This window comes from Macaca thibetana, chromosome 1 (assembly GCF_024542745.1).
Source record: "Macaca thibetana thibetana isolate TM-01 chromosome 1, ASM2454274v1, whole genome shotgun sequence".
NCBI classification, from domain to species: Eukaryota; Metazoa; Chordata; class Mammalia; order Primates; family Cercopithecidae; genus Macaca; species Macaca thibetana.
This window is the reverse complement of record NC_065578.1, coordinates 43,012,527-43,040,469: the sequence shown is the minus strand read 5'-3', so window position 1 is coordinate 43,040,469 and position 27,943 is coordinate 43,012,527. Positions and strand designations below refer to the sequence as shown.

Sequence of the window (27,943 nt, the reverse complement as noted above, 5' to 3'; positions counted from 1 at the left end):
TAGGAGAAAAGCCCCTTCTGACACCTCACTTTGATTAGGTGTCTCCTTTCTGTGTATTCGTGGCACCCTAGACTTCCATTTACCATCATGTCAGCACAATATAATTTTGTTTTCATGTCTGACTCACTCTAGACTGAAGTTCTGGGGTAAGGATAATGTATTACTTTTCATCCTTAATACCCAGCATGGTGCCCAGTATATGGAAATGCTTATAAAATAAGTGATGGAGAAAGGGGAGGGAAGGAAGTTTAAGTGAACAGGTTTCACGTTGAGAAGTTTGGTGACTCAAAGGGAGAGATACTACAAATTCATGTGATGTAATGAAAAAATTTATTTCACTATGTCAGAGATAGTGAGGAAGCTGCATAAAGACTTACTTATACGAATGTTGTATGTAGATACTCTGTTTACAATAGGAAGAAACTGGAAAAAAAAATCCCTTAAAGGACCTGGGTGCTTCACAGGGATGTCCCGCAGGAACTTCAAGCTGAGCATTCTCCCCAAATGAACTCAACAGCTGCCCCGTAAGCATGCTCTTCTCCCTGTGTTCCCTATGTTAGGAAATGGCGCCGCTATCTTGCCAGCTGCCTGAAACAGAAACTAGGAATACATTTTTACTCATCCCTCCACCAGCCACCTAATGTTGTCATTTCTCCTCCCCTAATATCGCATGAACTTGTCCTTATCACCTCTTCCCAAGCATTACCTTTCTCAGTCCCACTTCCTGTAACCCTTTCTCCCCATTTCAGGCAATGACCTTTCTAAAGCACAAATCTGATGCTGTCCTTCCCTCCCTGCTTTGAAACCTTGGTTGACCTCATAATAAAGTTCAAACTTCTCAGCATGACATCCAAGGCCTCTTGCCGAGGACTTGTACTCCAATAGGCCAAATTACTTCCAAGTGTGTCTCCTTCCCTCCATGTGATTCCTGCCCTTCCCTAGATTCTCTACCTGGCCAGTTTCTAACTGTCCTCCAATAGGCAGCACAGGTGTCACCACCTCTGGGAAGCCTCTCCTGCCTGCAGTTTGGCCAGGCGCTCTTATCAGAGCACACACAGCTCCTTGTGCTTGCTCTGTTGCTACAGTAACCACAATGCCCACTCAGTTTCTTTCTTTCTTTTTTTTCCCGAGACAGAGTTTTGCTCTTGTTGCCCAGGCTGGAGTGCAATCGTGCCATCTCAGCTCACTGCAACCTCCATCTCCCAGGTTAACATGATTCTCCTGCCTCAGCCTCCCAAGTAGCTGGGATTACAGGCGTGAGTCACCACGCCCAACTAATTTTTGTATTTTTAGTAGAGACGGGGTTTTGCCATGTTGGCCAGGCTGTTCTCAAACTCCTGACCTCAGGTGATCCGCCTGCCTTGACCTCCCAAAGGGCTGGGATTACAGGTATGAGCCACCGCGTCCAGCCCCCACTCAGTTTCTTATCTGTCACTCTCCCCTAGACCTCTGCACTAGGCTTGGTAGACAGTGAGTGCTTAGGGGTTCAGGGAGGGGCAGAATACTTAGGGTCTCTGGGGCTTAGAAGTGGGGCAGCAGTCACCATGGGCAGGTCCGGATCGAGATCTATGAGGTGCTGACGCAAGCATGCTTTTATCTGGAGGCCTGGTCGCTGCTCCACAGAGGTGGAAGAGGAGGAGGAGGCTTCTCCCACACCCTGAGGACACTCTCTGCCAGACTGGGGCCTCTGTGGGGTCTCCCAGGATTAAGAACATCATACTGACCAGACAGGCCCCATTCTAGGGGGCGGAGGCTGGCTTAGTGATGGAGCTATGCTTTCCCCAATCCATTCTTTATTCTTTATGATCTCCGAATTGCAGAAGCAGAAACTGCTCACCCTTGGTCTGAAGCTTTTCGTGACTTGTGCGAAGAAATGTCATCAACAGCCTTTTGTTTGAACTTGACTTGTGTGAATGTGCCAGGGGACTTGCTCAGAGGAGTCTTTTCAGATGTCATTTCTGTTTGTCTACAACCCTGGTCCGTGCAAAGTCATTCACAAGCCAGTTTTTCTGAGGCTCCAGGGCTGTCATAGTCTCATTCTTGCCACAGCCCGCAGAGCTACTGTGTGACTGCCTCCAGCCTGGAGTGGGTGCAGGGCGGCCTCCCCACAGCCCCACACTTAGCAGTGGTGTGTGCTGTGGCCTGGTCAGAGCCAGGCACTGAAATGCAGCTGTGAGGCAGCACTCAACCAAGTCTCTCACTCTTCAACTTGACTTGAATGTCTCCGAAACCCTGAGCTACAACTTCAATTTACTTCCCCCAGACAATGAGCTGGGACTATGCCTGCATTTTTAAAAAGCATTTCCCCAGTGCCCACACAGTGCCCGGCACTCGATAAAAATGTATTACATGAGTGAACAGACAGACATGCAATATCCAGTTATTTGAGTCAACGGAGGGAGACCATCAAACTCAATGTTTTGAAGGAAGAATAATCCAGAATTTAATATGTCCTTAGAGCCACTTTAGACTCTGTCCACTGTTTTTTTGAAACTGGGTCTCGGCCGGGCACAGTGGCTCACGCCTGTAATCCCAGCACTTTGGGAGGCCGAGGTGGGCAGATCACAAGGTCAGGAGATCAAGACCATCCTGGCTAACTCGGTGAAACCCTGTCTCTACTAAAAATACAAAAAATTAGCTGGGCGTGGTGGCGGGCGCCTGTAGTCCCAGCTACTAGGGAGGCTGAGACAGGAGAATGGTGTGAACCCGGGAGGCGGAGCTTGCAGTGAGCCGAGATCGCGCCACTGCACTACAGCCTACAGCTTGGGCGGCAGAGCGAGACTCCGTCTCAAAAAAAAAAAAAAAAAAAAAAAAAAAAACTGGGTCTCACACTGTCACCCAGGCTGGAGTGTAGTAGCATGATCACAGCTCATTGTAGCCTCAACCTCCCTGGCTCAAGCAATCCTCCTGCCTCAGCCTCCTGAGTAGTAGCTAGGGCTACAAGTGCACACTATTATGCTAATTTATTTATTTATTTTTTTGGTAGAGACAGAGTCTTGCTATGTTTCCCAGGCTGGTCTCAAACTCCTGGGCTCAAGTGATCCTCCCAAAGTGTTGGGATTACAAGCGTGAGCCACTGCACCTGGCTCTGTCCACTGTTGATGCTGCTGGTGTTGGTCCTGGGAAGGAAGCCCAGAGTGCTGGGCCCAGCTGCACAGTGGGCCTGGATATGGCAGAATGCACAACTAGGTCAGCAGGACCTGCCGCTTCCATTTCCCTCCCCAAGCCCAAGCCAGCTGCAAGGAATGTGGTGATAGGATAGATAAAGGGAAATGGGAGCTGTCCCCAATTTAGTCAGTCACCAAGTGGTGATGGAGGGTAAGATAGAGGTAAAAATTAGACAAGGATCAGTATAGGTCTCAGGATGGAACTACAATGCAATATACACAGAACTGTTACAGAGAGAGGTGCACACAGAGCTGGGGGAGCTCCAGGGCAGGAAAAGCTTCACAGGGAAGGTGACATCTGAGCTGGAGTTTTAAAGGCGGAGAATGTGAGGACGGACACTCCAGACAGCACATGCATGTGGGAAGCTGGCCAAGCTGAGCACCTGCCTTGATGCCAGGCAACATTCAAATTACTCATTGAAGTAAAAGCAGTAGTTTTCTTTTCTTTTCTTTTCTTTTTTTTTTGATACGGAGTTTCGCTCTTGTTGCCCAGGCTGGAGTGCAATGGCGTGATCTTGGCTCACCACAACCTCTGCCTCCCGAGTTCAAGCGATTCTCCTGCCTCAGCCTCCTGAGTAGCTGGGATTACAGGCATGTACCAACATGCCCGGCTAATTTTGTGTCTTTAGTAGAGATGGGGTTTCTCCACGTTGATCAGGCTGGTCTCGAACTCCTGACCTTAGGTGATCCGCCTGCCTTGGCCTCCCAAAGTGCTGGGATTACAGGTGTGAGCTACTGCGCCCGGCCAAAGCAGTAGTTCTTAAGGCAAAGAATATGGAGAAGCACTCCAGGCTGGGGGACTAGCAGGCACAGCAGGAAGGCATAAAAGACTATGGGTTAGTAGGGCATTGGCATCTAGGGGTTAGGGCACCAGGAAGCATCAGCTTAAATTATTAATTTAATTTATTAATTTAAGCATCAGCTTAAATTAAATTTATGCATCAGCATAAATTACAAGTCATCAGTTGCATCCTGTGTAGCTGGAGTTGCCAAAAGCCACATTTCCCGATATGTGGAAGTATTTCTGTATCAACAAATGCCAATCACCTGGGTTTGTATGCAGTCTATACAAGTCCTGACAGCTCCACACCAAGACATATTACTGGAAGGTCTCCATGAGAGTTGAGGCAGTCAGGGCATAAAGACAGAACCACACTTACCAACCCAGACGAAGCACTCGCTGCATGCCAGGCACCAGGCCACACATATCATGGACATTATCTTGTGTAATCCCCATAAATGCCCATGAGATGGGGGCTGTTATTCGCATTTTGCAGATAAGGAGGCTGATGTTTAACATGACTAAGGGCTTGTCCAAGGTTATACAGCTAGCAAAGTGGCAAAGTTGGGATTCTAACCCAGGCTTGCCTGATTTCAAAACCTAAGTTCTTTTCACCTCCCCAGACTGAGGCAGAGGAGCTCCCAGCTGTATTCCATCTTTGCTGAGAAAGCAGGAAGGAGATGCTGTGAACCTGGCACAGGCACACAAGGTCCAGCCACAGGGATCGGTGAAACAGCGGTGAGGCCAGGTGGTAAAGATGTACCCCTCTTCCTCTGACCAGCCTCACTGCAGTGCCAACAGATAACAGTTTAAGCACAGTAAGACCACTTTTGCCTCAGCTCAAAAGCTCTCTATTTCCTGAAATCTAGGCCTACACTCAGAAAAGGTCTGAAATTAGGCCCAGTCACAGGCTGGAAAAAATGATCAACCTCTGGCTAGGGAGAACATGGTGGCTGTAACCCACATAGCCCACATCCCTCCACTGCCCTCCCTTTCTGCATCTAGCACTCCAGGGGTTAGGGAAAGGGGCTCATGGCTAGACAGGAAGAGACCTGCTGCTCATGAAGGATGGCCCTTGGGATCCAGATGAATGGCAGAAATGGCCGGTCCTACCTTTCTTCCTTTAGCAAATGCTCCTCTGTGGAGTACCTGACGAGGACTGGATCAGAGATGGATAGAACCAGGCTCACCCTTTGCTCCTGAACCTGCACTCTACATGCAGCTGTGCCTTTGCCGACAGCTTTCCTTGGCCACATGGGGGTCTCTGAACCCTGTGTTTCCTCTCAATAATCTGAGTGGTAGCAAAGAAATGCATCTCTATGAGAGTTGGCAACTTTCCCGGAGCGGGCCCACTGGAGACAGGACTGTGTCAGGAGCCCAGGCCTCCTGGATGAGCTGGCTTTCCCCACAGCCTTGAGTGTGGGTCACGGTGTGCTGTGCTCTGCCCTACTGCCTCTTGCACTTTTCTTCATTTTGCCCCCAAAATGACTAGGCTACAGGCAGAACTGGTTAAATCAGAGGCAGCTGCTGACCATGTTAAAAAAGGTCAGGAGGAAGGATTCTTTCCATCAGGAGGCCCATATGAGCTCATGGGGCCTGATCCAACCAGTTCTCCTTGCATACTCCCTCAGGGGTAGGGAGGGGCAGAGAGAAGCCCTTCGGAGGAAGGGACTTGGGTATCAGGGGCCCCTGTGTGTGCAACAGCCACAGGGCAGAAAGAGAAGAGCACAGGGACAGAGGCAGGGGGTTTGGGATGGTCAGAAGTGGCCTAAGGGTGAACATATAGCTGGCAGAGTCCTGCCCTTAATCCCTCTTGCTGGTCTCAAGGTACGAATGAGGATGGGTGATGGAGACGGGGAATGTGGTGGCGACAGCCCTTAACCTGGCCGGACCCTCACTGATCACAGTCACCCTGGACACATGGGAGCAAGGCCAGTGGAAACAGCAGGCAGAGCCACCCCTCATCAGAGCTGGTCTCCGAGCTCAGGCCTCAAGCACACGCCTTGCTCCATTTGGAGGACTTGCTCCATTTGGGCATTTGCTGCTTAGAGCAAGTTCTGCAAACGGCAATTGGCCTCTGGCCCAGACACACTATCTGAAGGGGCTGAGCAGCAAACCAAAAGGTGTCACTTTGTTTTTCCAATCATCTGTTTTCTTTTTCTTTTTTTTTGAGATGGAGTCTCGCTCTGTCTCCCAGGCTGGAGTGCAATGGCGTGATCTCGGCTCACTGCAACCTTCACCTTCCGGGTTCAAGCGATTCTCCTGCCTCAGCCTCCTGAGTAGCTGGGATTACAGGCATGTGCCACCACACCTGGCTAATTTTGTATTTTTACTAGAGATGGGGTTTCTCCATGTCAGTCAGGCTGGTCGCCACCATGACCAGCCCCAATCTTCTGTTTTCAAACTATGTTCGGAAGTTGTCCGCTGCGGGAAACTTCCCCACACTAAGCCCTTGGAACCCAGGGAGAGAGGATGGGTCTATCCCAACACAAGGGCCACAAAGATGTCACAGGGCCAGCTGCCGACAGGCCTGCTTTCGTGCTGCTGCCACCTATCAGGTGTGTGTTTCCCTGACCAGGAACTCCTGTGAACAGAGGCCATGTGGCCCAATACTCGCCACATCATCCCTGGACAATCTCGTCCACGCTCTGGGGGTTGTATATGGACCTACCTGCAATTTGTTTTCTTCTAGCCCAGACCTCTCTCCTGAGAGATTCACTGAACTCAGGATCCCTGCATAGGGCCGTGGCTTCCCTCTGACACTTCATTTGCCTGGATCTGGACTCTTTGCCTGTGTCAGGGCAGAAGGCAGAGCCAAGGGCCCTCATCATGGGAGGCAGGCATAGACTGCTGTCCTGCCTCCACAGTGGGGAGGCGAGGCTTCAGCCCTCCTTCTCCCCTCTAGCTCTGGCTATTTATTTGGGGAGACCAGTTATAGAGTGACCTGTGTCCCCAGGTGCAGACAGAGTAGGGAAAGCAAGACACAGTCCTGAAGGTGCCAGCATCTTGCTCTCTGCTGAGCTGCTGCCTCACCGCTGGGACTTGTGTGGGTGGAGCTCAGACCTGGGCCTTCCCTCTCACTGAGGAACTCGCAGAGCTGCTTGCTCCTGGCTGGGAGCCTCACACAGCTCGGGAGGAGGGCCAGGATCACGTTCTGTGCTTTCACCAGCTTCTGCTCCTCACAAGCAGCAAGAACTCCCCACGTGGGGATCTTGTACCTGAACCAAAAAAAGCAAAGCTGCTAATCTGACAAGATCAATCCTCAAATACCACAGGAATGCAGCCAGCCTGCATGCTCTCACCAGGGACTGCGCTTCTAAGCACCCCTACAGCTCCTGCTCTTAGGCTGGAACTGGTCTGCAAAGGAGGAAGCTGCCCCCACCAGTGTGTCTGGTCTTGCTGCCGAAGCCCCACCCTTCCCAGCATAGCTCAGGCATCGCCTTCACCAGGACGTCTCCCCAGTCAATCTCTCATCACTCCTCCAGCTGAAGGACCTTCTCTGTGCCCCCACAACCCTCTGTCCTCACCTCTGGCAGAGCACATATGCCTGGATATGTGTTTGTCTCCATGCACCATTTCTCTTAGCTCTGGGGAAGGTAGGTACAGATGAGGAAGGTGAGGCTCAGAGAGGTTGAGCAACCCAGCCCTATTCACTTCCAAAACCTGTTCTCTTTCCACTACAGTCCAAAACTTCTCAAACCATCTGTGAAGAAGGATCCGTTGGTTTTGCTTTTTAAATTTCTATTTTGTCACAGAATGATAATTTTATAAAACAGAATAAAAATGAATTACTAGAAAAATTAAATAAGGCCAGGTGTGGTGGCTCATGCCTGTAATCCCAGCACTTTGGGAGGCTGAGGCAGGTGGATCACCTGAGGTCAGGAGTTCGAGACCAACCTGGCCATCATGGTGAAGCCCTGTTTCTACTAAAGATACAAAAATTAGCTGGGCATGGTGGCGGGCACCTGTAATCCTAGCTACTTGGGAGGCTGAGGTGGGAGAATCGCTTAAACCTGGGAGGCGGAGGTTGCAGTGAGCCGAGATCACACCATTGCATTCCAGCCTGGGCAACAGAGCAAGACTCAAAGGAAGGAAGGAGGGAAGGAAGGAAGGAAGGAAGGAAGGAAGGAAGGAAGGAAGGAAGGAAGGAAGGAAGGAAGGAAGGAGGCGGGCGGGCGGGCGGGCGGGCGGGCAGGCAGGCTGGGAGGGAGGGAGGGAGAGAGGGAAGGAGGGAAGGAAGGAAGGAAGGAAGGAAGGAAGGAAGGAAGGAAGGAAGGAAGGAAGGAAGGAAACATATAAAATATATGCTCCATTTTTAAAAGTTTTTTTTTCTTTTTTTTTTTTGGTAACAAATAGCTGAGACCATAGGTGCATGCCACTGTGCCAGGCCTATTTTTTATTTATTAGATTAAGGAACATAAACTGACTCTAATTGTCATAAATGTTTTCAAAAACCTTATTTCCAGTATCTCAAAAATATTGTGGCAGACCAGTTCAAATCACCTTGGATTCTACAGCACACAACAGGTTCCAAACTGCCTTTTGCCTGTCTGGGACATTCTACCAAGGCTTTGCCTGTCATTCACCTGGCAAGTTAGAAAGGGATAAGTTAGAAAGGGATAAGAAAGGGGTAAGATGTAGCTCCTCAGGTCCTGTCCTGGGGTAGGAGAAACAATGTACTCTGATACCATCAGAAAGAGCAGGTTGAGGCCTAGAATTTCTAGAGCAGATGGATTTATAACCAGCTAGGTCTGCAGGATTCACCTTTGCAAACAAGTGTGGGTCCCTAGTCATCTGGGAAGGAGATCTAAAAAAAAAATCCCGCAACTTCTGGATGTCTACTGCAGCTCCACCTATGAGAACTGGAAGATAGAGCAAAGAGGAAAGAGATGGGGTGTACCATTATAGGGAACTGGCAGGCTAAATTCCTTAAATAATGGAGGAGGCAGTAAGCTCAGGCAAGATGTGGAATTAATTTAAAAGCAGAACATGGATGAGTTCCCAGAGGTGGTTCCAACACCTGACGCTAAGGAATATATGAAAAAAAAAAAAAATGGTGGGCAGGGAAAAGGACAGGACATAAACGGCAATTCCTCCAGCTGTAAGCTGGAGTCCAGGTCATGGACAGGCACTGAGGTTGTCTAGCCTATGCAGGCTACTCTTAAGACACTCTGCAGAGAAGCATTAGTTATAGAGCACTCTGCTCTTCCCGGAAAGGCCTGTACCCAAGGATTTCACCGCAGTGGGTACCTACCGAAAATATTTAAAACACTCTCCAAACAAAAGGAATCTGTATTACCCTCCAGGTCCATGGTTCAGAGCCTCGATTCAGGACATAGGGTGGGGTTGGTGGGTTTGATTCCTGGCTCTGTGCTACCATGACCTTGAGCAAGTCGTTAGCTTTCCCATCTACAAAATGGGTATAACAATACTTACTTCGTGGGGTTGTTATAAAGGGATTTTGCAAATTTGACTCCATAAAAGTGCATTATCACATTGACTGTGTGTGTAACGACTGTGCATGTATGTAAAACCACTGAAACTTCCTCAAAAAGAGATGTCCTTTTTGGATACATGCATTTGTGAAAGATAAAATTTCTTAAGATCTTGGCTCTTTGAACAACTGCATACGCAGTAGTGACCCACTGTGACTTTTGACTGATCTCGACAAAAGACTGTGATGAGATCAGTCACGGTATTTCAGATGTCTGTCACAGTATTTCAGATGACCGCAGTTGTCAACCTGGGTGTACACAATTACCAACTATAGTGAAATGTGTTCATACATGTCCCTTTGTACCTATTTCTTTATGAACAGTTTGCCTGTTCCTGTGATATCCATGTGACTGTCATTAGTAACCTGTTCATGCCTCTCATTAGTATACCTGTTTATGCTAGGCAATAAAATATGTATGTTATTATTGCCCATTTCATTGTGTAAAGTGGCCTATGAAGTGTTCTGTAATGTTTTTACGTTTATCAAATAAATCCCCTTTTAAGAATGTAAATAAATATATTTTAAATAATTTTAAAAATTATTTTTTTCCAGAAAGATGTTTTCAAGATTTTAATCTTTCAGAATTGTGATTTTCAGGGTTTTAGACTTTTTGGGATTCTCATCTTTTAGGATTTCCTTTTTTTTAAATTTTAATTTAATATTTTTTTTGAAACAGAGTCTCGCACTGTCGCTCAGGCTGGAATGCAATGGTGTGATCTTGGCTCACTACCACCTACGCCTCCCGGGTTCAAGTGATTCTCCTGCCTCAGCCTTCCGAGTAGTTGGGATTACAGGCGCCCACCACCATGAATGGCTAATTTTTGTATTTGTATTAGAAACAGGGTTTCACCATGTTGGTCAGGCTGGTCTCAAACTCTTGACGTCAGGTGATCCACCCGCCCTGGCCAGCCAAAATGATGGGATCAGAGGCGTGAGCCATCACGCCCGACTGATCTTTTAGGATTTCAGCATTTGGGACTACGGCGTTCGTGATTGTGTCTTTTGGAATTATGATTGGCTCCCATTGTAAAGGCTAAATGAAATGAAATACGGTGGCACAGTGGCTGGCACACAGTAGGTGCTCTAAAAATGGCGTGACACTTTATGTGCACAGGTTATCTGTGTCTGCCAGTGGAATGTAAGATCTCTGAAGGGAGAGGTTTTATGTAACTTATGCAGTGCTGAAGCTATAGCACCTAGAAAAATATCTGACACTTTGTTGAATGAGTTTACAGAATAATAGGATCAATGTGGCAAGTTTTTAAGCGATGAGAGAGACCTGAATATGATTAAATAGTGATAAGAAGGAAACAGTGAAGAGAATGAAGATCCGGGTTCCTGCAGAGGTGACAGAGGTTGGAGAATCAGGGCTCAGGGGAAGGAACTGACCTCAGAAAGAAGACAGTACACAAGTGCCAGGACTTGATGACTCATTAGATATCTGGTTGAGAGGGGAAGGAGAAAGAATAACTCCCAGATTTCTTGCTTGGGTGAGAATGGATAGTGGTGCCATTTCCTGAAATAAGAACATAGGCTGATTAGATTTGTTGGAAATTCGGTGAGTTGGATACACTGAACTTGAGATGCTTTTGAGTCATCCAAGTGGAGCTGTCCAGCAGGAAGTTTGGTATTTGGGTCTAAAGATCAGTAGAGATGTAGGCTAGAGAGATTGAGAGTCATCAGCACATACGATGTTAGCTAAAGCAGTGGAGTGAGAAGAGAGGAGAGCTATAACTGAAACCCGGCAAACACCAACATGTAAGGACGAGTACAGGAAAAGAAGATCTCCTGCAATAGAGACTGAGAAGGAACAGAGAGGCAGGAGAACTGGGAGGGAGTTTGAACAAAGAATTAAGGAGAAGAGAGAGTTTCAAAATGGAGGAAGAGATCAATACTGCCAAATGCTTCAGAGACATCATAAAAAGAGAAGGACTATCTATCTGTCGGATTTGTCAGTGCTTTTTGGTGGTCTGGATTAGAGCATTCTGAGGAGGAGAGAAGTGAGAGTGGAGGCCAGACTACATGGATTAAGAGTTAGAGGGACATGAGGGAGCGGAGAAGGTAACTGTAGCAAGTCTTGCACATTCCTGGTGGGGGTATGGGAGTGCCCAGTGTGCTCTCAGCCTAGAAGGACAACAATTCTGCAGAAGTAGAGAAGTAGATGGTATTCTATTCTCCTCCGTAATTTATGGTATGGGACAAAATTTGTCAAGGATGCCTCTCAATCTTACCACTCCTCCCTGGTGTTGTAGTGATAAAAATCCCAGAATCTTTTTCTGGAAGGGCAGAGACGGAGGGGCTTTGTAATGTGGGGATACCAGATACTCAGCTACACTGGCCAGGAGCCCACAAGCTTTCAAAGTCCCCAGGGCAGTGCAATAGGTCTCCTGTACCTTCTCATGCAAGGGTCCCAAATCAGGCAGCTGGGACTGTGTGTCAACTCTCTAGACTTCCTGCTTCAGAGCTCTGCAAAGTTTCAAGGGCCATCTTTGCACTGTGGAAACTCAGCCAGCTTGGACCACAGCAATGATTCCTTAGCAGTATGTGAATCACAGACGCACAGTCACAGATACATACCACACACTCCAGCCTTCCTAAAACAAAATGCATCTCAAGAGAAGTGTGGTTTTCCTCTGTAGAGCTGGGTAAGGGAACCATTTCCACATCAGCACCTCATTAGCTACTACCAGGCATCTGGTAGGCCTCGGTACTTTGGCCACTAGCCAGCCTGCCCATGAAACAGCAGCTGTGAGAGGAAGTAGAGAGCGGTTGTTAAATATGTGGGCTTGGGTTCAAAACCTAGTTTTATCACTTCCTATCTGTGTGACCTCGGGCAAACTGCTTGACTTCTCTATGCCTCTAGTTCCTCGTATTTAAAACTTGACTAACAAGGGTTAGTCTCATTATACAATTGTTGGGAGAATTAAAACAGAAGAAATAGGAAAAAGTTTCAGCACGGGACCTGATCCAAAGTAAACATCAGTAGGTGTGAGCTATCATTGTCACTGCTGCTAGTATCACTCTGCAGCACGGACGTGGCATGGATTAGGGCTCTGCTTTCTGCTGAAACTGTTGGCCACAGGCTTAGCCTGTAGGCACCTCACTTTCTCCCAATACTGAGTGGCCCCACTGACCACCAACTAAAAGATATGACACTCAATCATGTCTTTCACCAAAGCACAAACAGCCACTCAAATGTATGAGGCAAAATATTCGCAGGAAAATGGGGTATGCCAATTATGTGTCAATTTAGGTTTTACGAGTTATATTTTTTCTTTTTAAAGAAAACATTCAAAATGTTTACTGTGACCTACTCTAGGATCTTTATTTTTCTTCCTGAAAAATAACTTATCTAATTATAAAGAAAGCTACTGAGAAAACAGAATTCACTCAATTAAGTGTCTAACATTAAATGTTGTTGAAATGATCTAACATTTATGGCCCCAAGACACATCCTCTCATTTCATTCTCTTGACTAATGAGTGAAGTAAGGCTCAGACTTTTCCAAGATCACGCAGCCTGTGAAGTGAGAAAGCTGTGAGAACTTTCAGTCTCCAAATCTTCATCTCCTTTCAATCTATCATATATTGGAATATGTCACAATAGTTTTCTTCAGTAACTCTCTCCACTAAAAGAGTGTCTTATCAACATTTCCCACATCCTTACATTCTCAATCTCTGGAGGGCAGAATTAATTTCCATTCGCAATACAAATGCCAAGTGTCTACTGTGTGCTAAAGGCTCTGCTAGGTGTTGGCGGCCATGAATAGACCATGCCTCTGTGCGAGAAGTTCACAGTCTCTATGGGAGAATAAATACCAGCCAATAGTTATGTACATAATAACAAAGCTATGTGTGAGGCACTGCGGTGGTGCACAGGGTAGGGGAAAGAGTAATGGAGTGTATTTCTAGGTAAGGGAAGACTTTGCATTCCATGAGACCAAACAGATCGAAAAGCCCTAACTCAAAATTTGGAGTAAAACAAGTGCTCAATAAATCTGAGTTCCTTTGGACCTACTGCCATCCCCTCCCCATCTCTCTAATTAGAGGAAGATGTATCCAAGTGAGCAATATTCGAGGGAGAAAAGGAGGCCTTTTCAGCAGAGAGTACAAAAGTGTGACAGCAAACAGGCTAGCTTCCCAGAGAAGCAGGACTTTGGTCTGGACGGGCGGGCACATCGGCACCCCTTCCTTTACACTGCCTGCTCCCTAGTCTGCACCTAGGGATGGGAGTCAATGACTAGGTGGGTCATTCAGGGAAGAGTGAACCATAGGAAAAGAGAATGTATGCTTCACACAGCATTTGGGAATTTTTTTTAAAAGGTAAGATTTAGGTCAAGCCTAAGCCTGGTGCGAGGGGTGCACCTAGCAGAGCACTAGCAGTCCTGCACCAAGTTTGGGATTTGGGGTTGGTGCGACAAGTCACATGGTTGGCGCGTGGCAGTGTGCGGGGCATTGGGTCTGCGGATCTGGGACTCTGGTGGCACTGGCGGTGGCGTGGGACTGAGGCTAGGCACGTGTGCAGGGTCATGTTCTGGCAGCTTCGAACCCATGCAATGGCGATGCCAGTCAATGGGGCCCACAAGGATGCTGACCTGTGGTCCTCACATGACAAGATGCTGGCGCAGCCCCTCAAAGACAGCGATGTTGAGGTTTACAACATCATTAAGAAGGAGAGTACTGGCAGAGGGTTGGATTGCAGCTGATTACCTCAGAGAATTTTGCCAGCCGAGCAGTTTTGGAGGCCCTAGGCTCTTGCTTAAATAACAAATACTCTGAGGGGTACCCGGGCCAGAGATACTAAGGCAGGACTGAGTTTACTGATGAGCTGGAAACCCTCTGTCAGAAGTGAGCCCTGCAGGCCTATAAGCTGGACCCACAGTGCTGGGGGGTCAATGTCCAGCCTTGCTCAGGCTCCCCTGCAAACTTCGAGTGTACACTGGGCCTGGACCTGCCAGATGGGGGCCACCTGACCCACGGGTTCATGACAGACAAGAAGAAAATCTCTGCCACATCCATCTTCTTTGAATCTATGCCCTATAAGGTGAACCCAGACACTGGCTACATCAACTATGGCCAGCTGGAGGAGAATGCCCGCCTTTTCCACCTGAAGCTGATCACTGCAGGAACCAGCTGCTGCTCCTAAAACCTGGACTATGCCCGCCTGCGGAAAGACTGTAGATGAGAATGGAGTGTATCTCATGGTGGACATGGCACATATCAGCAGGCTGGTGGCAGCTGGTGTGGTGCCCTCCCCATTTAAACACTGCCACGTGCTGACCACCACCACTCACAAGAACCTGAGAGGCTGCTGAACCGGCATGATCTACGGGAAAGGAGTGCAACGTATGGATCCCAAGACTGGCAAAAAGATTCTGTACTACCTGGAGTCTCTCATCAACTCTGCTGTGTTCCCTGGCCTTCAGGGAGGTCCCCACAACCATGCCATTGCTGGGGTTGCTGTGACCCTGAAGCAAGCTGTGACTCTGGAATTTGAAGTTTATCAGCACCAGGTGGTGGCCAACTGCAGGGCTCTGTCTGAGGCACTGACAGAGCTGGGCTGCAAAACAGTCACAGGTGGTTCTGACAACCATTTGATCCTCGTGGATCTCCATTCAATCAAAGGCACAGATGGCAGAAGGGCTGAGAAGGTCCTAGAAGCCTGTTCTATTGCCTGCAACAAGAACACCTGCCCAGGTGACAGAAGCGCTCCACGGCCCAGTGGACTGCGGCTGGGGACGCCAGCACTGACATCCCTCGGACTTTTGGAAAAAGACTTCCAAAAAGTAGCCCACTTTATCCAAACAGGGTTAAAGCTAACCCCTGCAGATCTACAGCAACGTTGGCATTGGAGCCACCCTGAAAGAGTTCAAGGAGAGACTGGCAGGGGATAAATACCGGGGGGGCATGCAGGCTCTCTGGGAGGAGGTCGAGAGCTTCACTCTCTCTTCCCTCTGCCTGGCCTGCCTAACTTCTAAAGGAGCCGGCCCACCCTGGACGCACCTGGCGCCACAGAGGAAGCTGCCTGCTGGAGGACCCCCTTGAGAGATGTACAAACTGCCCCACAAGGGACCTACTGGCACTTCTGTCCTTTGAGGGGGCTTCTTTTGGACTTTTTTCATGTTTTCTTCACAAATCAAAATTTGTTTAAGTCTCATTGTTAGTAATTCTGGGACAGGTTATTAAAAGTTTTTAATTTGAACCTGGCTTTCTCACAGCTGGATAAAATTATTCTAGAAAAATAAAATACTGTGTAGCCATTTAGACCATTTAGACCATGGTGTAGGGCAAAGCTGTTAGAAAGCTATTAGAAAGATTCTAGCGTTTTACTCTCCCTGGGCTTTCCTTTGCCTTGCTGCAGCAGAAAGGAAATGTCCCTGTCCACAGCTTGTACAAACTGCCACTCTTACTATCTTGTTACCCAGCAGCATGCCAAACGAGAACGGAATTCGCCTCGAAGCCTCTGCTATGTGCCGTAAATCAGAAGTGTACATTAGTCAAGTGTACACAAGGTGCACCCAGTATGGTGGGAGGGTTTTGCTGTCAGTAGCTCAAAGTATGGTGTAGAAAGGGTCTCCTCCCTCCATCCTGGGGAATCCCAGTCCCATCCTGGTGTGAGAATCAACCATTCCTGCTCCATCTGAGATAACCAACTCCCTCCCATAATCAGGAAACCAAATGTCACCTTCCCAAAGAAACTTTATTTTCACATCGCTGGAGTGCAAAACATATGTGACCATTTTTAATAAGCACAATCAAATTTTTAACCACAGAATGTCTACAAGAATTATAGCTTTAAAAACATAATTTTTATATTTCAAAAATATTTGAACTCAAATTAATTTCTTAAAAAGTTAAAAAAGGTAATATTTAATGGCTTGTTTTTGTAGATGTCAAAATTAACACATCAAAAAGAGTTTTATCAAGTTCTTTTCTGTCAAAATATTGATGCTACAGAAATCAAAACCTTGAATTTACTTATTTTGTGATCAAAATACCAAGAAATACTAGCTACCCATATGAAAAAAAAAAAAAAAACCTAGAACTCAATCTCATTCCTAACACACAAAACCAAAAATAGATGCATTAATAATTTTGTTGTTGTTGTTGTTGTTGTTGTTGAGACAGAGTCTCGCTTTGTTGCCCAGACTAGAGTGCAGTGGCCAGATCTCAGCTCACTGCAAGCTCCGCCTCCTGGGTTCATGCCATTCTCCTGCCTCAGCCTCCCGAGTAGCTGGGACTACAGGCGCCCGCCAGCTCGCCCGGCTAGGTTTTTGTATTTTTTAGTAGAGATGGGGTTTCACCGTGTTAGCCAGGATGGTCTCGATCTCCTGACCTCGTGATCCGCCTGTCTTGGCCTCCCAAAGTGCTGGGATTACAGGCTTGAGCCACCGCGCCTGGCCTAATAATTTAAATATAAATAACAAAACTGTAAAACAGAAAAAAACAAAGGATGGCACCATCATAATCTACTATGCGTGTATGTAAATCCCAAAATTGCTATGAAGGGCAATTTGCCAATAACTCTCAAAATGTTCAAGAAGGCAGAAGAAAACACAAACATAGTAAGAAATGAAACAGAAGATATAGAAAGACCTAAATGGAACCTACAGAGATTAAAAACACAGTATTTGACATAATAATATACCAGGTGGAATTAACAAATGATTAAATGCTATAAAAGAAAAAGCTATAAATGTGAAGACGTACCAATATAAACTATTCAAAATGAAGTAGAGAGAGAAAAAAGATTGAAAAACAAAAATCCAGAGCATCAGTGACCTGTGGGACAAATAAAATGGCATCCATGTAATTTGAATCCTGGGAAAGGAGATGAGGCAGAAAAAATATTTGAGAAAATATGTAAACAAGGTCCAAATGTGATTACAAAGAAGAAAACAAAACAAACAAGAAAACTATGAACCTATAGATCTGAGGAGTTAAATAAACTCCAAGCCAAGTAAATATAAAGAAAACCACAGCTGGGCATGGTGGCTCACACCCCAGCACTTTGGGAGGCCGAGGCGGGTAGATCACCTGAGGTCAGGAGTTTAAGACCAGCCTGGCCAACATAGTGAAACCCCATCTCTACTAAAAATACAAAATTAGCCAGGTGTGGTGGTGCATGCCTGTAATCCCAGCTACTCGGAGGCTGAGGTAGGAGAACTGCTTGAACCCGAGAGGCGGAAGTTGCACTGAGCCAGGACTGTGCCACTGCACTCCAACCTGGGCAACAAGAGTGAAACTCCATCCCTATGTCAAAAAAAAAAAAAAAAAGAAAACCACAACAAAGTACATCATAATAAAATTGCTGGAAACCAGTGGTAAAGAGAATAATCTAAACAGGCAGCCAGAAGAAAATGGAAATACTACATACAAAGGAATATAGGTAAGAATGACAGAAGATGTTTTGTCAGGAATGAAGCAAGTAAATAGAGTTACATATTTAAAGTAGTGGGGGAGGGGTGGTAGAAGTGAGAACGGGGGACCGTCAACCTAGAAGCATATACTTAGCCAAAAAATTTTTTAAAGTCTTTCAAAATTGAAGGTAAAATAAAGACTTGTTCAGACAAACCAATGCTGAAAGACTTCACAGTCATCGGACCTGCCCACAAGAAATGTTAAATGAAGTTCTTCAGGCAGAAGAAAAGGGATACCATATGGAAATATGTATTTACACAAAGGAAGAAAGACCAACAGTAAAGAAAACTTTGTGAGTAAATATAAAAGAATTTTCCCTCTCATTAAAAAAACTTTTAAAATGTTTGAACCGTAGTAAAATGCACTAACATAAAATGTACCATCCTAACCATTTTTAAGTGTACAATTCAGTAGTATTAGTTGTTTTCACACTGCTGTGTAGCCAATATCCAGAGCGGTTTTTCATCTTGCAAAACAGAAACTCTATATCTATTATACAGTAACTCTCTATTCCTGCCTCCTCCCAGCACATGGAAACCACATTCTACTTTCTGTCTCTATGAATTTGATTTCTCTAGGCACCTCATATGAATGGAATCACAAGATATTTGTTTTTGTTTAACTGGCTCATTTCATTTAGCATAATGTCCTCGAGGTTCGTTCATGTTGTAATATGTGTCAGAATTTCCTTCCTTTTTCAGGCTGAATAACATTCCACTGCTTATGCATACCATTTTGTTTACCCTTTCATCTGTCAATAAACACTTGAGTTGCTTCTACTTTTTGGCAATGATGAATGATCCTGCTACAAACACCCTTTGGAGCCCTGTTTTCAATTATTTTTGGTATATACCCAGAAGGGGAATTGCTGGATCATACGGTAATCCTATTTTCAGTGTTTTTAGGAACTGCATCCTATTTTCCACAGTTGTTATACATTTTACATTCCCACAAGGAGTGCACAAGGATTCTAATTTCTCTACATGCTTGTCAACACTTGCTATGTTCTGGTTTTGGGATAACAGCCATAGTATCCTAATGGATGTGAGGTGGTATCTCTAGAAAATCACTCTAGAAAAAGAAAATACTGTGTAGCCACTTAGCCATAATCATTTAGACCATGGTGTAGGGCAAAGTTATTAGAAAGATTCTAGCGTTTTACTCTCCATGGGCTTTCCCTAGTGATTAGTAACATTGAGCACATTTTTATGTGCTTTTTGGCCATTTGTATATCTTCTTTAGAGAAGTGTCTATTCAAGTTCTCTACCCATTTTTAAATCAGTTTGTTGTTGTTGTTGAGTATTATAAGTTCTCTATATTTTCTGGACACTGACCTCTTATCAGATATATGATTTGCAAATATTTTCTCCCATTCTGTAGGTTGCCTTCCACTCTCATTTTTAAATTATTTTAAATAATTGATTATTTCAAACAAGAATAAATAAGCTGGGCATGGTGGCTCATGGCTGTAATCCCAGCACTTTGGGAGGCTGAGGCAGGCAGATTGCTTGAGAATGGGAATTTGAAACCAGCCTAGACAACATGGCAAAGCCTTGTCTCTACAAAAAATACAAAAATTACCTGGGTATGGTGACATGTGTTTGTGGTCTCAGCTACTTGAGAGGCTGAGGTGGGAGGACTGCCTGACACAAATAGGTTAAAAAGATAGGCTGCTCCCCAACCACCCCTGGGACAGCTCAAGGGCAAATACAAACATGCTCCTTCCCACAAACAAAAGTAATTGCAAAAACCACAATTACTTTTGCACCAACCGAATAAAAGGATGGAAAACATACACCGCAATACAGCTTATTTTATAGAGGCCAGAGTGGTTATATTAATATCAAACAAGGAAGATTTTGCAACAATAATTATTTGACTATCAATAAGAAAAAGAGACATTTCAAAATAATGAAGGAATCTATTAGAAATGGGATACAACAATCCTAAGTGTATACACACCAAATGACAGAGCTTCAAAACAAATTAAATAAAAACTGATAAATGAAGACTTCATTACCCCTCTGTCAGTAATTGTTAGAAAAAGTGTACAGAAAATCAGTAAGGATATAAGAAACTAGACACATACCATAAAACAACCTAAGCTAATTGCCATTTATAGAATACCCAAAAACAGAAGTATTTTCTTTTCAAGCACACAAAGAATATTCAACAAAATCAACCATATTTTGTCCCATAACTCAGATTTTAATCAATTTAAAAGTATTAAAATCATATAATGTATATTTGGATCACAGCAAAGATAAATCAGAAATCTATAACACAAAGATATCTGGAATACCCACAAATATTAGGAAATTAAGCAAAAATACTTCAAAAGAACTAATGGGCCGAAGTAGAAATCACAAGTAAAGTTAGATAATATTTTTAACTCAACAAAGATAAAAATACAACATATCAAAATTTGTAAGATGCAGTCAATGCAATATATAGAGTGAAATTTATAGCATTACAATGTTTATATTAGAAATAAATAAAATCAATGATCTAACTTCTAGCCTAAGAAAAAAATCAAACAATAAATTAAAGTCCAACAAAGAGAAAAGTGAAAAAATAAAAAAATGAAGATAGGCACAGAAATCAATGATATAGTGGAAAAAATATCAACAGACAAGAACCAATGGAACTAAAAGCTAGTTATTTGAGAGGACCAATCAAAAATGATAGACCTCAAACCAGATGAATTAAGAAAAAGAGAGAAAAAATGCAAATTACCAATATCAGGCATGAAAGAGAGGACTCTGTCTCTATCCTAGACATTAAAATAATAATAAGGGAATATTATACACAATTTTATGCTAATAAATTCAACAACTTAGAAAAAAGGCAAAACTTCCTTGAAAGACATGCCACCAAAGAAGAAACAGAAAAACCTGAATAACTCTAGAATTAAAGAAATTTAATTTGTAATAATAATGATAATAAAAACCTTCCCTGGCTAGGCGTGGTGGCTCACGCCTGTAATTCCAGCACTTTGGGAAGCTGAGGCCAGTGGATCACTGGAGGCCAAGAGTTCAAGACCAGCCCAGCAAACATGGCAAAACTCCGTCTCTACTAAAAATACAAAAATTTGCTGGGCGTGATGGTGCACACCTGTAATCCCAACTACTCGGGAGGCTGAGGCACAAGAATTGCTTGAACCCAGGAGGCGAAGGTTGCAGTAAGCAGAGATCGCGCCACTGTACTCCAGCCTGAGCAACAGAAACTCTGTCTCGAAAAGAAACCAAAAACAACAAAAGCCTTCCTACAAAGACTGTGCAGGCTATGAAATAATAAAAAATATAAATATTGGTCTCTGCTCCTGGTCCCTACATAAAGCTCCTAAAATCCTTACAGATAGGGGCACTAAGAGAATCTTTTGTTCGAATATCTAGTCTTTGACCCTAGTTTCTGACTCAGAGCTCTTAAGACCTTTGTAATTTCCTGACTGATAAGAGCACATCTGACAGAGAGCTGCTAAATTCCTTCAAATTTCCTGGGTGATGGGAACATCTTTTGTTCTCATGAGGTGACTTCTGGATAGCCTTATGTTGGGTGCTGGTTGGCAGGGGAACCAACCACGCAATTAGAGGGCTGGAACTTTCAGTCTCACCCTCTGACCTCTGGGGATGGGAAAGGGCTGAAGGTTGATGTGATCACCAGTGGTCAATGATGCAATGAATCATGCCTATGTAATCCTCCACAGGGTTTATAGAAACCTCCATAAAAACCCAAAAGGACAAGGTTCAGAGAGCTTTCAGACTGCTGAACACATGGAGGTCCCCTGAGGGTGGTGAACCCCTTACCACATGCCATGCCCTATGCATCTCTTCCATCTGGCTGTTCATCTGTATCCTTTGTGATATCCTTTATAACAAATGGATAAACACAAGTTTCCCCGAATTCTGTGAGCTGCTCTAGCAAACAGATCAAACCCAAGAGGGGGTGGTCTTGGAATTCACAATTTATAGCTGGTTGGTGAGATGTATAGGTAACAACCTACTACTTGTGATTAGCATCTGAAGTGAGGTATGGTCCTGTTGAGCCGTCAACCTGTGGGATCTGACGCCATCTCCAGGTGGATAATGTCAGAACTGAATTGAATTATAGGACACACAGTAGGGTCTGCTGAAGAACTGCTTCATGTGTGAGAAAAACTGTGACACATCTGGTGTCAGAAGTGTGTTCAGTGGTGCATGAGAATAGAGATAAAAAACTGTTTTTTCTTCAGACAGGCCTAGATTTTGCTGGTGAATTCTACCAAACATTTCATGAAAAATATTACCAATTGCACACAAAATTTGTAGGAAGATGAAGAAATATTTTCCCGCTTATTCTGAAGCCAGCATTACTATATTACCAAAACTAAAGACATCACAAGAAAACTACAGACCAGTATCTTTCATAACCAGACACAAAAATCCTTGAAAAATTTTAGCAAATTGAATACAGCAATGTGTAAAAAGGACAATATACCAAGACCAAATGAAGTTTATCCTACAAATGAAAGATTGGTTCAACATTCAAAGTCAATTAATGAGAAAGAAATCAATGTAATTCATCATATTAATAGACTAAAAAAGAAAAGCCATATGATCTTCCCAAAATATGCAGAAAAAGCATTTGACAAAATTCAACATCTATTCATGATAAACACTCTCAGGAAACTAGGAACAGAAGAGAACTTCCTCTACCTAAAAAAGGGTATCTATGAAAAACCTACAGCTAACACCATAATGGTAAAAGACTAGATGTTTTCCTCCTAAGACCGGGAACAGGCAAGGCTGTTCACTCTCACCTCACCTATTTAATACTGTACTGAAGAATCTAGCCAGCGCAATAAAGCAGGAAAAAGGAAATGAGACATACAGATTTAAAAGGAAGAAATAAAACTGTCTTTAGTAACAGACGACAAGACTGTCCATGTATGAGTGATACTGGCACAAAGTCATAAATCAACAGAATAGACTAGGGAGTCCAGAAAGAGACCTACACATATACGTTCAACTGATTTTCGACAAACATGCCAAGGTAATTCAAAGGAGAAAGCAGAGTCTTTAACAAATGGTTCTGGAACAACTGAACATCCACGTGCAAAAAGTGAACATAAACTCTTTTTTTCTTTTTGAGAGGGAGTCTTGCTTTGTCTGGAGTGCAGTGGCGCAATCTCAGCTCATTGCAACCTCCAGCTCATTAAACCACCGGGTTAATGCGAATCTTCTGCCTCAGCCTCCCGAGTAGATGGGACTACAGGCACACATCACCACACCCAGCTAATTTTTTGTATTTTTAGTAGAGATGGGGTTTCACTGTGTCAGCCCAGATGGTCTTGATCTCTTGACTTCATGATCTGCCCGCCTCAGCCTCCCAAAGTGCTGGGATTACAGGTGTGAGCCACTGCGCCCGGCCAGTGAACCTCAACTCTTATCTTTTTTATTTTTGGAGACGGAGTCTCGCTCTGTCGCCCAGGCTGGAGTGCAGTGACGCAATCTCAGCTCACTGCAAGCTCCACCTCCCGGGTTCACGCCATTTTCCTGCCTCAGCCTCCTGAGTAGCTGGGACTACAGGCACCCGCCACCACGCCCAGCTAATTTTTTGTATTTTTAGTAGAGACGGGTTTTCACCGTGTTAGCCAGGATGGTCTCGATCTCCTGACCTCGTGATCTGCCTGCCTCGGCCTGCCAAAGTGCTGGGATTATAGGCGTGAGCCACCGTGCCCGGCAACTCTAATCTTTTATATACACAAAAATTAACTCAAAATTCTGAAATAAAACAAGAGAAAGCTTCTTGACCTTAGACTGGAGAAAGATATCTCAGATGCAATACTGAAAGCACAATCCATAAAAGAAAATGTAGAATATTAGACTTTACCAAGATTAGAAATTTCTGCTCTGTGAAAGACATTGTAAAGAGAATGGTAAGAGACAGTAAGGTATCTGCAAATCACATATCTGACAAAGGGCTTCTGTCCAGAAGTTTAAAAAACTCTTATAGTTCAATAAGGTAAACAACCAATTAAAAAATGGCAACAAGCCGGGTGCAGCGGCTCATGCCTGTAATCCCAGCACCTTGGGAGGCTGAGGCAGGTGGATCACGAGGTCAGGAGAAAGGAGACCATCCTGGATAACACGGTGAAACTCCGTCTCTACTAAAAATACAAAAAATCGGCCGGGTGTGGTGGCGGGTGCCTGTAGTCCCAGCTACTTGGGAGGCTGAGGCAAGAGAATGGTGTGAACCCGGGAGGTGGAGCTTGCAGTGAACTGCAATCATGCCACTGCACTCCGGTCTGGGCGACAGAGTGAGACTTCATCTCAAAAAAAAAAAAAAAGGCAACAGACTGGGACAGTTCTCTAAAGATAAAAGAATGGAAAATAAACACATGAAAAGATATTTATCATTGTCAGTCATTAGTAAACTGCAAATTAAAACCATAATTTTAGATATTGAGATATCACTACAGACCTACTAGAATGGCTAAAATCAAAAAGACTGATGGCAAGGATGTAGAGCAACTGGAACTGTCATTCACTGCTGGTGGGAAAGCAAACAGTACAATCACATTGGAAAACAGTTACCATGGGACCTAGCCATTCCATTCCTAGGTATTTACTCAAGAAAAATGAATACATACATTTACACAAAAACCTGTACTAATGTTTATAGTAGCTTTATTTCCAGTTACCAAGAGCTGGAATTAACCCATATATGTCTTCTGACCTCTGAGTAGGTAATCAGACTGTGTTATATCCATTCGATGGAATACTAATCAGCATAAAAAGAACAAACAACTGATGCACATAGCACATGTATGAATCACAAATGTGTTACACTGAGTTAAAGATGCAAACTCAAAAGGCTTCATGCTATATAATCGATTCCATTGATACGACATTCTGGAAACACTACAGTAGTTGCCAGGGGCTGGGGGTAAGGGGAAAGGTTAACTACAAAGGAGCAAAAAGGAATATTTTAAGATTGCTGGAAATGTACTATTGATTGTAATGGTGGCTACACAAAGTATGTATTCATAAAAATTTACAGAACTACACTAAAAGGGAAATTTTGTTTGTAAATTAAACTTCAATAAACTTTAATTTGAAACAAAATTTATTTAATTTAATTTATTTATTTTTTAGACGGAGTCTTACTCTGTTGCCCAGCCCAGAGTGCAGTGATGCGATCTCAGCTCACTGCAACCTCTGCCTCCTGGTTCAAGCGATTCTCCTGCCTCAGACTCCCGAGTAACTGTGATTACAGGTGTGTGTCACCATACCCAGCTAATTTTTGCATTTTTAGTAGAGACAGGGTTTTGCCATGTTGACCAGGCTGGTCTCAAACTCCTGACCTCAAGTGACCCGCCTATTTCGGCCTCCCAAAATGCTGGGATTACAGGGGTGAGCCACTGCACCAGGCCAATAATTTTAATTAACCTTCAATTAACCAACAATTTTAACCTTTAATTAACCAATAATTTTAATTTAACCTTAATTTGAATAAAATTATGATACAGTCATACAATTGTATATTATGCATTCATTTAAAAAATGAAGTGGATCCATATATGTGGGTAATATAATAATCTCTAACCTATATTCTTAGGAGTAAAAAGGAAGGTACATGATATAGTTTGGATAATTGTCCTCACTCAAATCTCATGTAGAAATGTAATCCCCAATGTTGGAGGTGGGGCCTGGTGGGATTGGATCACGGAGGTTGATTTCTCAAGAATGGTTTAGCACCGTTCCCGTGTGATAGTGAGTGAATTCTCACAATATCTAGTTGTTTAAAAGTGTGTGGCACCTCCCCTCTCTCACTTGCTCTTACTTTTGCCACGTGACATGCCTGCTCTCCATTTGCCTTCTGCCATGATTGTAAGCTTTCTGATGCCTCCCTAGAAGGTAAGCAGATGCCAGCACCACACTTCCTGTAAAGCCTGCAGAACTGTGAGCCAATGAAACCTCTTTCTTTATAATTTAGCCAATCTCAGATATTTCGTTGTAGCAATGCAAGAATGGCCTAATACATAAAATTGGTACCAGGAGTAAGGTATTGTTAGAAAGATACCTGAAAATGTGGAAATGACTTCGGAACTGGGTAATGGATAGAGGTTGGAAGAGTTTGGAGGGCTCACAGGAAGACAGGAAGATGAGGGCAAGTTTGGAACTTCTTAGAGACTGGTTAAATGGTTGTAACCAAAATATTGATAGGGATATGGACAATGAAATCTAGGCCAACAAGGTCTCAGATAGAAATGAGGAACTCACTGGGAAATGAGGCAAAGGTCATAACATGTTATGCCTTAGCAAAGAGCTTGGTTGCACTGTGCCCTTTTCCAAGGGATCTGTGGAAGTTTGAACTTGAGAGTGATGATTGCGTATCTGGCAGAAGAAATTTCTAAGCCGCAAAGCATTCAAGATATGACTGGCTGCTCCTAAGAGCTTACACTCAGATATGGGTGCAAGTAAATGACTTAAAGTTGGAATTTATATTGAAAAGCGAAGCAGAACATAAAAATTGGGAAAATTTGCAGCCAAGTCACATGGCAAAGAAAGAAAAAGCTTTTTCAGAAGAGGAATTCAAGCAGGCTGTGGAGTAACCACTTGCTAGAGACATTTGCATAACTAAAAAATAACCAAGTGCTAATATCTAAGACAACAGGGAAAAAGCCTCAAAGGCATTTTAGAGATTTTTGAGGTAGCCCCTTCCATCATAGTTCCTGAGGCCCAGGAGACAAAAATGGTTTCATGGGTCGGGCCCAGGGCCTGGCCCCTATGCAACCTCAGGACGCTGCTCCCCACATCCTGGCTGCTCCAGCTCTAGCCATGTCTCAAAAAGGGCAAGGTACAGCTCAGGCTGCCACTTTGGAGAATGCAAGCTGCAAGCTTTGACAGCTTCCATGTGGTGTTAAGAGTGCACAGACTGCAAGAATGGAGGATTCTTGGATGCTTCCACCTAGATTTCAGAGGATGTATGGAAAAGCCTGGCTGCCCAAGCAAAAGCCTGCTGCAGGAGTACAGCCCTCACAGAGAACCTCTACTAGGGCAGTGTGGAGGGGAAATGTGAGATTGGAGCCCTCACACAGGGTCCCCACTGGGAAACTGCCTTGTGGAGCTGTGAGAAGGGGGCCACATCCTCTAGTCCCCAGAATGGTAAATCCACCAGCAGTTTACACCCTGCACCTGAAAAAGCCTCAGGCACTCAATGCCAGCCCATGAGAGCAGCCGCAGGGACTGCACTCTGCAAAGCCACAGGGGCAGAGCTGCCCAAGATCTTGGGAGCCCACTTCTTGCACCAGTGTGCCCTGAATGTGGGACATGGAGTCAAAGGAGATTATTTTGGAGCTTTAAGAGTTAATGACTACCTTGATGGGTTTCAAACTTGCATGGGGTGTATAGCCCCTTTCTTATGGCTGATTACCCCTTTTTGGAATGGGAATGTTTACCCAATGCCTATACCCCCATTGTATCTCAGAAGTAAGCAACTTGTTTTGATTTTACAGTCTCATAGGTGAAAGGAACTCATTTCCAGATAAGAATTTAGATATGGGACTCAGGACTTTAAGAGTTAATGCTAGAATGAGTTAAGATTTTGCAGGGACTATTGAGAAGGGATGACTGTATGTTAACATGTGAGAAGGACAGAAGATTTGTGGGGGCCAGGGACAGAATGATACAGTCTGAATATTTGTCCCTGCCCAAATCTTACGTTGCAAGGTAATCCCCAGCCAGGCTCAGTGGCCCAAACCTGTAATCCCAGCACTTTGGGAGGCCAAAGTGGGTGGATCGCTTGAGTCCAGGAGTTTGAGACCAGCCTGGGCAACAGGGCAAAACCCCACCTCTACCAGAAATATAAAAATTAGCTAGGTGTGGTTGCATGTGCCTGGAGTCCCAACTACTCGGGAGGCTGAGGTGGGCTAATTGCTTGAGCCCGGAGGTCAAGGCTGCAGCGAGCTAAGATTGCACCAGTGCACTCCAGCCTGGGCAACAGAGCAAGACCCTGTCTCAAAAAAAAAAAAAAAAAAAAAAAAAGGAAGGGAAAAAAATGTAATCTCCAATGGGACCTGGTGGTAGGTGACTGG

At 44.5% G+C, this 27,943-nt stretch overlaps 1 protein-coding gene and 1 pseudogene across 6 annotated transcripts in view; one reads left to right on the top strand and one right to left on the bottom strand.

The window, feature by feature from the left end:
• Positions 1-27,943, bottom strand: part of ST3GAL3 (ST3 beta-galactoside alpha-2,3-sialyltransferase 3) — a 233,153-nt gene that overhangs the window by 66,393 nt on the left and 138,817 nt on the right. The window lies entirely within an intron of this gene.
• Positions 14,001-15,422, top strand: LOC126959769 (serine hydroxymethyltransferase, cytosolic-like; annotated as a pseudogene).